This window comes from Neovison vison, chromosome 8 (genome assembly GCF_020171115.1).
Source record: "Neovison vison isolate M4711 chromosome 8, ASM_NN_V1, whole genome shotgun sequence".
NCBI classification, from domain to species: domain Eukaryota; kingdom Metazoa; phylum Chordata; class Mammalia; order Carnivora; family Mustelidae; genus Neogale; species Neogale vison.
The window spans coordinates 48,576,968-48,591,617 of NC_058098.1; the positions used below are offsets into that span (position 1 = coordinate 48,576,968).

The window sequence follows — 14,650 nt, forward strand, 5'->3', positions numbered from 1 at the left end:
GGGGGGAAGATCAGAGATCAGATGCTGCATTGGTTGACCTTAAAAACCAGCCCTGCCTCCTCCACAACCTGGCCTAATTCTGGCACCATGTCTCCTGCAGGAGGAGCTGCAGGAGGGGCACCTGGGTGGCTCAGTAGGTTAAAGCCTCTGCCTTCGGCTCGGGTCATGATCCCAGTATCCTGGGATCGAGCCCCACATCGAGCCCCACATCGGGCCCTCTGCTCAGCAGAGAGCCTGCTTCCCCCTGTCTCTCTGTCTGCCTTTCTGCCTACTTGTGATCTCTGTCTGTCAAATAAATAAATAATAATCTTTAAAAAAAAATATGCTGCAGGAAGTTCCTCTGTCCCGTAGACAGAAGGCTGGGTCTCGGTAAGATGAGGTGCCTACGGTGCAAAATTTAAGGAGGCGCTACTGTCAGAGCCTAAAGGATGCCAATAAATTGAGGAAAATATCTGTCACAGGACATGATGTTTTCTTAACAATTTAAAGAGAATTTCTTTACCATTTACCAGTTCCTTTACCATAATTTCTATAAATCAGTAAAAGGCTTAGCAAACTGGAAAACTTGGAAAAAGATTCATGCATGCAGATCATAGCAATACAGATGACCTATTAAGATCAGACAAAGCACTCCAACCTCATTTTTATTTTTAATTTTTTAAAAGATTTATTTATTTACTTATTTGAGAGAGAAAGAGAGAGAGAGAGAGATAATGTGCACGCACAAGTGGATGGGGCAGAGGGAGAAGGAGAATCTCAGGCAGACACCGTGCTGAGCTTGGAGCCTGACGCAGGGCTCAATCTCACAACCCTGAGATCATGACCTGAGCTGAAACCAAGAGTTGGATGACACTATACTGACTGTGCTGCCCAGGCCCCCCTAATCTCACTTTTAAATTACATGTTGCTGTAGTGGATGTTGTGGCCATTTCCCTAGAATCCCCCTTGTAATAGATTTTTAAGGGACTGGACCCCTGCTCATCTCTGGGTAAACTTCTAGTGGGTCTCAGGCAGTCAGAATAATCCTGTTGCTACTGCCAGAGCAGCAGGTTCAGGGACCTGGGCCAAGCAAACAACTCAGGAGCAGAAGGAAAAAGGAAATTGGGTGCATGGTGGTTTGATGTACCATAGAACTAATCCAACCACAAACCCCATGTGCACCACCTCCAGGTCTTTTGGAAGTCAAGTCATTTTTTTTTTTTTTTAAAGACTTACTTATTTTAGAGCAAGCCAGACAGAGCTCAAGGTGGGGGGAAGGGCAGAGGGCAAGCTCATGCTCAAAACCAATGAGATCATGACCTGAGCCAAAACCAAGAGTCAGACACTTAACTGACTGAGCCACCTAGGTACCCCTCAATTAATCTTTTTTAACATGTAAGGCAGTGTGATGGGCCGCTTGGCAACTTTCAATAAAGTTGTCCAACAGACGTGAATCACTAGTACTTTTCATTCATCATAGTGATAATGAACCAAAACATTTTGCTGTACTCCATGTTGGTTAGGGTCCAGGGAAGGGAGCATTCCTGCCCAGTTTGGGGGGATGCTGATTGGTGCAGGTTCTTCTGAGGGCAAGTGACATTTCAAACACACTTACTTATCTTTGTAGTTCCATTTCTATGTGCAGTTACTATGGGTTTGAACGACGTGGGTCCACTTAAACATGGAATTTTTACATTACAAGACTGTAAATGCATTCTCTCTTATAATTTTCTTAGTGTTTTTCTTTTCTCTAGCTTACTCTCTTGAAAGAATATAGTATATAATACATATAAAATATGTGTTAATCAATTATGTTATCAGTAAGGCTTCTGGACAACAGTAGGCTATTAGTCGTTAGGTTTGGGGGTGGTTAAAAGTTGTATGTGGGGGGCACCTGGGTGGCTCAGTGGTTTAAAGCCTCTGCCTTCGGCTCAGGTCATGATCCCAGGGTCCTGGGATCGAGCCCCATATCAGGCTCTCTGCTCAGCAGGGAGCCTGCTTCCTCCTCCCTCTCTCTGCCTGCCTCTCTGACTACTTGTGATCTCTATCTGTCAAATAAGATAAATAAAATCTTAAAAAAAAAAAGTTGTATGTGGATTTTTGACTATAGAGGGGTCAGTGCTCCTAACCCCCTGTTACTCAAGGGTCAACTCTATGAATATTTTGCAGATGGCCATAAACACACACATCTTCATACAAGATAATTAATCATAGCAGTCTTTGTGATAATCATGAAAACATCTCAAATGTCCAACACGAAGAGATTCAGCAAATTATAATATTCCCACAGAATGGATTATTGTGCAGCCTTGAAAATAATAAGAGGCAGACTTGTACATGGTATGAAGGACATGAAATCTTGGAGATAAAAATTTAAAATCTTTGTAGAATATTAACAATAGTTATCACAGGCAGTGCAATCAACATTCCAAGAACTATTCAAGGTGTTTTGCACTATTTCCAACCTCATTTTACAGTTGAGAAAATTGATTTTCATGTTTAAAAAATGAGATTCCTTTTAGGCTTGCGCTGTATGTGTGGGCTTTCTGGAAGGATTGGCAAAAACTTAACAATAGCTGTCCTTAGGGTTTGGATTTTAGGGTCTTAATGTAGGGACAAGGCATTTGATTTATATTCTCTCAGACTCTCCATTTTTATAGTATGCATGTTTTGTTTTTTCGATTAAAATCTCATTTAAGAATTAAGAGTATGGGGCACCTGGGTGACTCAATGGGTTAAGCCACTGCCTTCGGCTCAGGTCATGATCTCAGGGTCCTGGAATCGAGTCCCGCATCGGGCTCTCTGCTCAGCGGGGAGCCTGCTTCCTCCTCTCTCTCTCTGCCTGCCTCTATGCCTACTTGTGATCTCTCTCTGTCAAATAAATAAATAAAATCTTAAAAAAAAAGAATTAAGAGTATGTTTTCGTAGGCAGGTGTAAAGGGCATTCAAGTTGCAGGTATCCACGATGAGAGGCCTCACTGCTCGCCACAGAGCAGCCAACCCGAGCCTGACCTAGCGCAATGAAGTCTCTAGGTAGATGCTTCACTGAAACATATTGGGGTCTCAAAAAAAATACACATTTAAAAAATTTAAAAGTCACCAATTAACCTTGTGAGAAGTAACTTAAAGTTATAATGATCTGCCCAAATCTACAGCGGGTGCTAAAATTCAAACTTTGACCCCCAAGTTATGTAAATATGCATCATTTCATCTGGAATAAACCCCTTCTTGGTTTTAGGAAGCCTGGGAATACAAACGTTAAGAAAATCACCCAGTAGGCGGCGCCGTCGTTCCTACCCGAGAACCGCCAGGCCGCCAGGCTCTGGGTCGCCGCGGCCTCGACGCCTGACTGACTACTGTCCCCTCGCTGGTACTCAAGGACACCTGCAAACCGGCGCCCTTGCCCGCAGCCGCCCTGTGAACCAAGAGCTCCCCCACCTTAGCTGGACTTCCCGGGACTCAGGATGGCGCTAACATCATCATCCTGAGACCACCGAGGACGAACTGGAAGGCGGCCTGACAGCACCCGCGGCGGCGCGCCCCACGTGACCCAGCGCCCTAGCTCCGCCGTCTGCCCTCGGAGGAGCCCTGAAAAGGAGAGGTCTCGGCTGAGAGGGGCGGACTTCCCGACAGCCAATGCGCGGTGAGCCGCCTGGCCCTCACTTCAGTGGTGCGTCTGGGAGTCCGTGAGGGGCGTGGCCTGGACTGCGGGGTGGACTCGGGTGGCGCCCGGTGAGCGGCTGGCGTGTCCTGGTGGGCGGGGCCGAGACGGTCGCGCGCTCCTCCCCGGTGTAGAGTTCGGTACGGTTCCTTATCTAGTTTTATAGACTTGTTTTTTAAATCAGATCATTTCTTATGAGAATAGTGTAATCTCCTTTACTCATTATGATAAAGTGAGCATTTCCCCCAAGGTTTTCCAGGTTTACTGGAAGTAATAGCTGACAAAATTCCATTTATAGCATACTTTATAAATGTATACATTGTGTAGTAATTACCACTAGTTCCAGTAAATAATTTTAAACGTTACTTCAGTGACTGCATAATAAACCAATGCATAGATATATGTAAATTATTCAGTCCTCTCCTTGTGGGAAAGTACTCTGTTTCTAAACTTTTAGTAATTGCACTCCAGTGAGTGCCTTTACGTGAAAATTGCTCACCTCCTTGTATTTCTTCAGGATAGCTAACGCGTAAGGACAGTTCCATGAATAGATAGTTTTTTTTTTTTTTCCTAACTGACCCTGAGATTGCATTTCCCATGGATACTTTTGCTGCATCAAACGTTGTGTTTAACCTTGGGCAATTTATCTAGATATTGGTCTGTCATTTTTATACTATTTCATTTGTCAGTGAAATCTCTGCTATTTGTATACCTGTATTTGAATTGTCTGTGTTCTTTGCTAATTCTGTTTTGGGTTGCTGGTGTGTTTTTTTTCTTATTGATTTCCAAAAATTCTGTAAAGAAGCTTGACATAATTTCTTCCTTTGAACCTGATTATCTGGCATTTCTAAAGGGAACTGAATATAAAATTTATTATAGTCATATCTGGTTTCTTCACTTGGTCAAGCACTAGAGTTATTATGACACCCAACTGAAGAAGTCTTTCTGGCAATGAATGCTAACTATCTTACATGGAATACAGAATCCTAGCTGCTCTTGTCTACACATGTTGTTGCTGTTGTTTTAAAGATTTTATTTATTTACTTAAGATTTTATTTATTTTTTTGACAGAGAGAGAGAGAGAGAGAGAGAGAAAGAGAGAGAGAGAGAGAGAACATAACCAGGTGGAATGGGGGAGAGAGAAGCAGGCTTCCCACTGAGCAGGGAACCTGATTCAGGACTCCATCCTAGGACCCTGGGATCATGACTTGAGCCGAAGGCAGATGCTTAATGACTGAGCCACCCAGGCACCCCCACATATGTTGTTTTTATGTCTATTTAGACTTCTAGCAGATTCTAACGTCATGTGGTGTTTTAAATACTTACATGAGATTCTTGATAGTAAGATTGCAGTAGTGTTACAGAAAGGTTTTATTTGAAATTGTTCTCTAAAAAGTGGTGCATCACCCTTTTTGATATTCCATGTAGAAGCAAAGTTGATTTAAAAGATTAAATTTATGTAAATGTGATGGCTGGATTATACTTATCTGAATGTGATGCTTGTGATGAGAAGATACATGCATTTTTTTGATATATGCATTTTTAACTCTTAATGGAACCTGAACTCTTTTCAAAATAAAGTGTCCTTTATTAGTATGTTCCCCATCTCCTGCCATGAATTATCAGATCGGCTTTTCTTGGAGACATTTTATTTGGGCTCAAATCCTGAATACTAAGAACTTTATTTTTTTTTTTTTTAACTATTAAGGGCATTGAGAGTTTTGATAAAACTATTGAGAATATCATGCAGAAAAGATTATATATGTGCAAAAATCTCTTGCTTAAAAATGCTTCAGTCCATTGTTGAGGATATAGAGAAATTAGAAACACAGAATTACCATATGATTCAACAATACTGCTTCTAAATATATACCTGAAAGAACTGAAAACAGGAATTCAGATACCTGCACACCAATATTTACAGCAGTATATGCACAATAGCAAAAAGATGGAAACAACTCAAGTATCTACCAACAGATAAATGGAGTATCTATCAACAAATAAACGGATAAACAAGACCAGTATATATGTACAATCGAATTATTGTACATACTTAAAAGATAATAAAATTTTGACAGATGTTATGACATGGATGAACTTGTGCTAAGTGAAATAAGCCAAATCCCAAAGGTCAAAGTTTGTATACCTCCACTGAGATGAGGTCCCTAGACTGGTTAGATTCATAGAAACAGAAAGTAGAATGGTGGTCGCCAGTGCCGGGGGAGGCAGACTGGGGAGTTATTGTTAATGTTATTGTTAACAGAATTTCAGTTTGGAATGCTGAGAAAGTGCTGAGATGGATGGAGGTGATGGCTATAGCATACTGTGAATGTACTTATTGCCCCAAAGTGCACACTTAAACTGGGTTCAGTTGGTGAAGTTGTTGTTATATATATTTCTTCATAACACTAAAGAAAGATTCAGTCCAGAAGCATTGTAAAAAGATATACAAAGATCTTCAAGGAGCAGTGCCTTAAAGATAAAAAGTGTTTTTAAAAGGCAAATGACCTTTCCTTCACCTTTGGTGCTTAGAGCTTCCTTCGCCTGTTTTTCTCAATGCCTGTGGTGAGCTGCAAGTCATGCAGTTGTTGCTGGCAAAACTGGGGCTGTGCTGCCAACACCTTGCTGTTCTCAGTGAGCACAGGAAGAAGCTCACGAGCCTGTGTGAGATGAGCTTAGGATAGCTGAAACCAGCAACTTCCACAGATCCAGTTCCACTCAAAGCCATCAAGCACATCAAACCAAAAACTTCCAACAAACTACATCTTAGAGATCTTTACGGATCCCTGTGTAGAAACTGTGTCCCTCTGTGGGCTCAGCTGTGGTACCAACTAGCATGCTCTGAGAGAATACATCAGTGGTCTCCACCTGAGAGTCCAGTGGAGAGAGGTCTGGTGTGACATTGTTGCAAGCCGGGATGGAAGGATGTTTGGAAGTGAGCTGAGGTAAACTGTAAGGAGGAGCGAACTTTGGCCTAGACATATGACTCTCTTAACATTTAAACACTTAAAAATAAATCACAAATTAATATCTGCTGAAAGAGGAGATTAGCCTGAGAACTGGTCCTTCTTTTCCTTTAGCAGATGGGCCTCTGGGAGCCTGTGAAGACTCTGAGACTATGTGTAAATGACCTATGTGTATATAGTTGTTTTTTTTTCCAGAAAGGAGATCCATAACTTTCAATTAGATTCTTCCAGAATTGTGCATCAGTTTAGAAAAGTGCTCATTACAGACGCACTGTGCGCTGCCACTTAGGCATTCTGCAGATATCACCTGGTTCAGAATCCTAGAAACTCTGACCTGTGATCATAACCTGCATCCCAAGTGACAGGAGCACCGCCGCTGTGTGGAGGAGTCCTCAGTGAAGGTCGAAGCAACCCTTCTGCCACTGGGGCTCCAGAGAACCTCAACCCACATAGTAGGCACATTGAATGTGTTCCTCTGGTGTTAGGGAAATGAAATGAAGCTGTGTGATAAGTGTTTCTTCCTTCTTGCTCAGTGCATCAGAACTGAATTCAGCCAGGAGAAGCCGGAAATAGTCACCTGAAATCATGTAGTTTTCTCCAGTTTGGCTTGTTTAGGGCATAAGACAATGCCCATTTCCCACATCATCATGTCTAGGACAGCACTGAGAGTCAAGTCTGTCAATGAGACAGACCAGCCATTGGCAAAAGAATGAGGAGGTTATGAGGATAGGAAAGGTTGGGAAGCTGCGTGGCAACTGCTGTGAAATTTTCAGGGAACCAATGACACCGGAGGCAGCTGGCAGCCTGGGGGGCCCTGTGCAAGAGACAAATGAGTGGTCATTCCTTGATTTATTCACTCACTCATTCATTCATTTAGCAAAGACTTAGATGCCAGGATGCAGAGCTGGCTGCTAGGGTTTCACCATTCTGTGCTCATAAACCCCACAGCCTAGTTGGAGGAGGAGGATTGTAATCCAATGATCACCAAATAAGTACTACATCACACTTGTCATATGTATGACTACTGAGTGGTTCTTGGAACTGTGAGCCTATGGAATGGGGCTCTGTCACAGTCAGGGCACTTGGCTTTCCTGGGGAGGAGACAACTGAATGGAGGCGGAAGGGATATGTGGGAATTAAGTGGGGGAAGAGGGAAGATCAGGCCAGGATGTGCAAATGGCCTGTGCTGTGGGGCTCTGCAGCCATTGCAAGAGCCCTGGCCTCAGTGCCCAAGGAGTGTAGAGGTGAGAGATGGTGGTGATATGGCCAGAGAAGGCTGAGTTCCTGGGCTCTTGCACAAACCACCCTTCTTAATGTTCACTTTTGGATTCATGCAAACGGAAGATGTGGCACTTTTCAGAGGCTATTTAATCACACCCTCTCCAGCTCCCTTTGGATTATTACTGGAGCTGGGAAGCCTTACGGTCTGGGTAGAGCTTGCACTCTGGAGCTTCTTGGCTCTGTAGATAAATTTCTGGCTTTGGTGCTTCAGATCCTTATCCTCTGTGCCACAGTTCCTTCATTTGCAAAAAGAGCTAAAAGTACTACCCCTTCAGAGTTTTGTGAGAATTGAGTAATGCTAGCAATATACTTGGCACTGTGGCTCACCCACTGTGAGCATGAAATGTATTTTGGTCTTATTTTCCTTTTTATTAAACTGAGAATTAGGACCAGTTTTGGGGGAGGTTGAGGGAGGGGACCTATGTGTGTAGGAGAAAGGGAAGGTCCTGGGTGGGGTAGGAGCAGGAGCAGTCTTGGATTGCAGAAAGGCCACATCCTTAGCGCACATAGCTAGGGTAAACCCCATCCTGTAGGAACTGAGATAGCATCAGGAAACCCTTCTGAGGAAGGGGAGTAACTGTGGGATCCACTTCCCGGTGAACACCAGGGCTGCATGTGGGTGGAAGAAGGAGGAGCCAACAAGTGTGGGAGGAGGGCAGAGATGTTCTAGAATGATCAGAGTTCAGCCATATTTTTTTTTAAGCTGAAACAAAGATAGCAGAGACTATACGTAGGTTTGTCCAAATCAGAAGCTGGAAAGTAGAGTGGGGACAGTCGGAATTGTCACTATTGGGTGTTTACTGTGCCCAGTGGCTAACCCCCTTCCCTGAGGTCACGGACTCCTGTCCACACCCAGTAGGAGCAGGTGTGTGCAGGTGGCTTGAGGAGGGCTCAGAAGAATCTGCCCTGCATTGAGGAGGAGCCTGTGGCCTAGGCAAGCCAAGCCATCATCCCAGGCCACACAGCTTCCAGGCTCACTGACCCCAGCTGCCCTTCTACCAGGGCATGCTGCTTTCACAAGGGCAAGTCCTTTTCACACTATAATTCACCCCCGAACAAAAAGAGCTAAATGACGGTCATCAGCATTGTCTTCAATTGCTCCTGTTCAGTTCTGCTTATTAGTTTTTCCTCTCTGACCAGATGGAGAAGCAGCAGCAGCTCATGAGTCGTAAAGGTGCTGACTGGATCCTCTGAGTGTCCTGCTCACCGCTGCGGGCTGGGGTGATCGTGGGATCTGTGGGATCGTGGGCTGTGACACTGCACCTTGCTCACCTGGGACCCTGGCAGCTGTTCTGGTCCACCGAGTATCTTAGCTATTTCAAGCAGCTGCTTCAAGGACTGTCTCAGAAATGAGACACCAGACATTAACAGATAGATTGCTTTAGGTGACATTTGCATCGATGAATTTGCCTCATTTCTGCAATTTATTTACAGGACACAAACTGAATCAGAAAAATTGCACCAAAAGAGAGGAAGCTGAGAGACCAGAGTGCCAGGGTCTGCTGGATATTTGTGAAGAAATGAGAGCCAATGGAAGATTTGGAGGAACATCACAGAACACCAGCTGTGTGAGTGGCGGGGCCTCAAGGTCTGGGGGCCAGGGATGGGAAAAGTAGGTGCTTCCTCCCAAGAAAAAACTGTGGCACGCATGTGGACAGAGCCTTGTCAGCAGGTGGGCAACTGGAGTGCCCAGAGGCAAAGGGCACGGGAGGAGCATGGAAACTAGATGTGACTTGTGGGCAGATGGAAGGGAGCCCAGCAGGTGGGGGCTGCTACCAAGGTGGTGAGGGAGCTTCTAGGCCTTGCTGGGGAGGCCCATGCAGTCATGACTGCACTCTTCAGACCCCAGGGCCTGGAGAACTATGGGCAGTCCTGAATGACTGAATGACTGCAGTTGAGATCAATGTCCTCCAACTGCCTGGAGAGCAGCCCTCATCCCAGTGTCCTCTGGGGGCCCAGAAAGAGGAAATCCTCCAGGCTTGTCCTTTCTGTCATGAAGTGCAGTGTGCCAGGCACAGTGGAAGCCACACTAGGGGAAGCCCTATGAATGTGGGTGCTGTGGAGAGCTGTGCAGGTTCTGTAGTGAGCTGCCTGCAACACTCATGGTAGGGACACGTGTGTGTGTGTGTGTGTGTGTGTGTGTGTGTGTGTGAGAGAGAGAGAGAGAGAGAGAGAGAGAGAGAGAGACTGTGTTCACAGTAAATTACAGCAGGTTTTGTCAGGGTTTAAACTTCCAGTCACTTTGACTTACTATTGGAATTGCTTAATGAAGAAACAGCAAAAAAGGTAAGATGTTTAAATGGCAGATAGAAACATTTGCTTCATCACCAGAGAGCTGAGACTTATAATTTGATTTTAGAACCTGCGGGTTGGACTCTTATTTTGAACCTTAGAGTAGGCAAGTGAATGGATTATCATCTAATGTTGTATTTATAAGATGAACTTTACCAGACATTCATTTGAAGATATTCAAAATATAAAATACATAAAAATATAAAATCAAATTTTATTATCAACCGTAAGAATTTTTACATTGTAATATAGATTCATTAACAAGGAAACCTCTTTCAATTGTAGATTTGAATGCAGTGTAATGGACTCATATGAGAAAATGTGACACATATTCCAAGAAGTAGTGGTTTGAAAACTTTGGAGAATTAATTGAGGCCATGATTTAATAGGTTTTCTGTCCTGAGAGTATATCTTAGTGCCAAGAATTTTCAGATAGGGTCAGAAAGTGACAGTTAAAATGGGGAGTGGGGGGCAAGGGCAAGGTCAAGGTGGTTAGAGGATATGGAATGGTAGATTAGTCCATGCTCTCCAGAGATACAGTAGCTAGATATATTGAGATAAATAAAGAGGAGATTCATGACAGGAACTGGGTCATGCGGCTCTGGAGGCCAAGCCCCACACTCTGCTGGCTGCAAGGTGAAAAACAGGAAAGCCAGGGAATCATTCAGTCTGAGGTCAGAGACCAGTGGTGTACATGCTGGAGTCCAAAGGCCCAAGAACTAGGAGCTTTGAGCTCTGAGGGCAGAAGATGGATGTCTTGGCTCAAGAAGAGAGAGAATTAGCCCTCGCTTTGCCTTTTTGTTCCACTTGGGCCCAATGGATTAGATGATACGGCCCACATTGGTGAAGGTGGATCTTCTTTATTCAGTCTACGGAACCAAATGCTAGTTTCTCCTATCCCTGCAGACACATGCAGAAATACTATTTTACCAACTATCAGAGCCTCCCTTGGGCCAGTGAAGTTGGAAAAAAACTGGCACACATCGGATAAGACCAGAAACTAGAAAAATTGAGGGGAAGAAAAATATCAATTCTTGAATGGGGAATTTTGTTTTACTGTAGAATTCATCCTTTTTCGTTTCCATAAAGAAGGCTGCTACTTGCTCTTCAGCATTTCTCCTGCTGAATTTATGGTTGCCTATCTCCTTACCTTGATCTGGAGGCCCTCCACATGACTCTTCTCACATCACACGCTTCCTTTTATGATCTTAGATAATCTTACTCAGTCCTCTCTGGTCTGTCTCTGGATAATTCTAAGATCTCTTTGGTTCTGTCATTCTGTAGTTTCATTATATTGTGATTAGATATAAATTTATTTTTATCCATCCTTCCCAAACCTGAGAGTTTCTTTATTTAGTTCTGGAAAATTACCAGCCAATATTTCTTTGGCTCTTGCCTCTCAGTCTTTCTTCCTTCTTCAAGTCCTACTGGGAATATACTAGACTTTATTATTCTTTCCTCCATCTTCCTTAACCTCTCTTTCTTATCTCCCACTTGTGTCTCTACTGCATTCTTGGTAATATCCTTAGGTCTGTTTACAGCCCAGTAATTCTTCAGCTGTGCCAAACCTGCTGCTTACCTCAACGCAGCGTTTTATTTCAGTGAGTATATTTTAACTTTCAGAAGTTTTATTTAGTCCTGTTTCATATCTGCTTATTCTTTATCTTATTCTCACATATTTAAGTCCTTCTTTTGTTTTAAACAATGTGAACATATTTATGGTGGAATCTGAGAGTCCCAGTAAAGTTTTTACAGGTCCAACCTGCTGACTGTTCCACCGCTGGCTTCCACTTGCTCAGGAATCTTGCTCCCTTGTCCGTCCCTCCAGAGCAGTTTTACATTAGCTTCTACGGGTGCTCCTGGAATGTTTCTGGCCAGAGACCAGGCTTTCTGTTAATTTCCAAGTTAACGAGTTCCCAGGTCTCAGGGGAGCATAACTTGAACAACAACTCCATGTGCATCTGCAGGCCCATATTTACAAACCTTCAGGGGAGACTTTTACACCCCTAACTCAGGAAAAACTCAACAACTACTTAATTCTCTGTGCTGATAGATTTTGTTTTCTCTAAACTATTGTTTTCATTGAGGGTGTGGTTCTCAGCTTTCTGAGGCTCAGCTTTATGCAAGGTTTCACTGTCCTTACTTTCCACTTTCACTGTTCTTTACTTTGTGTGTGTGTGTGTGTAAATCCAGACTCCTAGCTCTATTATTAAGACCAGACCCACAGCCCCTTCTAGGGCAGTGCAGCTCCTACACCAACAGGCTTCATACTGAGCTCCCTCTTTATTTCTGGACCCCAGAGATTTTCCAGATTTCTTGCAAACTTGGCCATGAATTCAAACGACAGCTGCTATATTTAAGCTACCATTTCTAAAGATTTGTAGCAGGATTGTCAAGTTATTACATAGTTGGCTCTTTTGCTGGGATTTTTCAAATCGTGTTTCTACAGCCTAACTTGGGAAAGATCTTTGGCTCCTGGCAGGGTCAGCAATTCAAGGTGACACATACCATTCCTTTTGCTTCGCTTGCGGGAACAAAGTGAGCTTATAATGTAACTAAAGAGACCCTGCTGGTGATCTGAGTGACCCAATAACTACCCTGTGGGAAACAAAAGACCAAGTAGAGAAGTGGCCACATGTCTGCAGTCAACAATAGAGCATGCACACTGACTGAACACATGTTCCATGGTAGAGAGGAATAAGCATGCCTTCTTTATCTCCTTTTACTTTCTTTTTACTGAAAAATAAGACACAAATACAGAAAACTACATAAAACAAATATTAAGCTTAGTTACAGACCCACTTGTAACCACCACCCAGGTTGAAACAGATGTGCAGCCACTCCAGCAGTCTGTCCTGTGCCCACCCCAGAGCCGCTGCTCTACACCCAGGAGGTCTCTGAATGGTACGTGCCATTTTCTTGCCCATCTCTGAGGTTTTAGGCTCTCCCCCAAGGAACTGCCATGTTTGGACACTAAATACCAAGGGGCTGGCACCACTAACCCACTAAAGCACATTCTTTTAGTGTGTCTAAGACCACAGTGACGGGAGATGTTCCCAAGGCCTCCACCTGTCCAGGGGCTCTTAGAGAGGCATGCACTGAAAGACTGGGTCTGTTTGCCTCAAATCCTGTGGTTAAGAAGGAGTAATTTTTTTTTTTTTTTTAAATCCGGAACCCACCGGTCTCTCATCAGCCTGTTTCCCCTTGAGTGTTGATCCCCACATAGGGGATGTGAGCTGTGCATTATATCTCATTCCAATATTTACCTTATTTCTTATAGTTTCCCAGTTCATGTAAATGAGTGTTTATCCACTGCAATTACATCTTGTTTTTCTACAGAGAAATACATGAATCCAGACAAGACAAAAACTGCAGCCAGTGTGCTGGGTGGTGGTCCCACTTACCAGCTGATCAGGGGCAAGACATGATGAAACAGATGTACCTGGAGGAACACAGGGGCAGCATCAGATCCTGGATCAGCAGGGGCCAATCACAGGGAATCTGCTGGCTGTGAAGAGGAGGGAGCAAATTCATTTAATGCAAATTTGAAGAAAAGAGAAAAGATGAAAATGATGATGGAGAAAAACATGGAGGTCAGTTCATCTTAAGAATGCTCTTTAGGATACATATTTCCCACACTGTATGTAAAACTTCCTCTGAGCAAACTAAATTTGCATTGTTTTTTCTGTAGACAAAGCTTTATGGCTTTTTTCTCTTTGGCTACCAGGAATCTCAGAGCCACATGTACAGCGTGTTCTGGACACTGTAGGTGCTCTGGGCACCATCTCTGCACTTGTGTTCTTCCTGTCCTCTCTATATTTAGAAGTGTTTCCTGAGCTTAAAATCAGCAAGAGAAAACCCAAGAGAAAAGACTGGCAGATCAGCAAGAATTTTAAAACCTCTCCATGAAAAAGGAAAACTCCACACTAACTGAGACAGTGTGGTACTGAGGATAGTCCTGTGGATCAACTGAACAGAGTCCAGAAGTAAATGGTGACATTCAGTCAAATGATTCTTGACAGGAAGGCCACACAGTTTAATGGGGAAGAACAGTCTTTCCAACAAATGTTGGGACAACTGGATAATCTCCTGCAGTTAGAATTAAGCAGGACCCCTACCTCATATGTATACAGAAGTTAACTCAAAATGTATCAAATTTAAATGTAAGAGCTAAAACTTTTGGAAGAATGTAGGGATAAATCATCATGACCTTGGATTAAGCAAGTTTCCAAAAGCAAGAAAGAAATAAATTAGACTGGAGTCCCTCAGAGTTAAGAACCCTGTGCTTCAAAAGATACTATCCAGAAAGTAAAAAGAAATACTTACAAAATATATGTGATAAGGGACTTTCATCTAGAATATAAAAGTTAATAATAAAAAGAACAATAACTAAAAAAATAGGGGATCTGAATGAATAAAAATTTCTCCAAAGGAAATACACAAATGGCCAAAAAGCAATGAAGATTTAAGT

General features: G+C 43.3%; 1 protein-coding gene across 6 annotated transcripts in view; it reads left to right on the top strand.

Moving 5' to 3' along the window:
• Positions 1 to 14,650, top strand: part of GZF1 (GDNF inducible zinc finger protein 1) — a 37,860-nt gene that overhangs the window by 10,750 nt on the left and 12,460 nt on the right. Inside the window, exons 2-4 of one of the 6 annotated variants that reach the window (XM_044263559.1) lie at positions 3,218 to 3,649; positions 9,322 to 9,455; positions 13,519 to 13,772. The gene's annotated coding sequence lies outside the window, so the exon portion shown is untranslated. Of the gene's footprint in view, positions 1 to 3,217; positions 3,650 to 3,677; positions 3,781 to 9,321; positions 9,456 to 12,780; positions 13,084 to 13,518; positions 13,773 to 14,650 lie in introns of those variants that run through there. The other 5 variants (XM_044263560.1, XM_044263562.1, XM_044263563.1 and 2 more) reach the window with 5 other exon arrangements.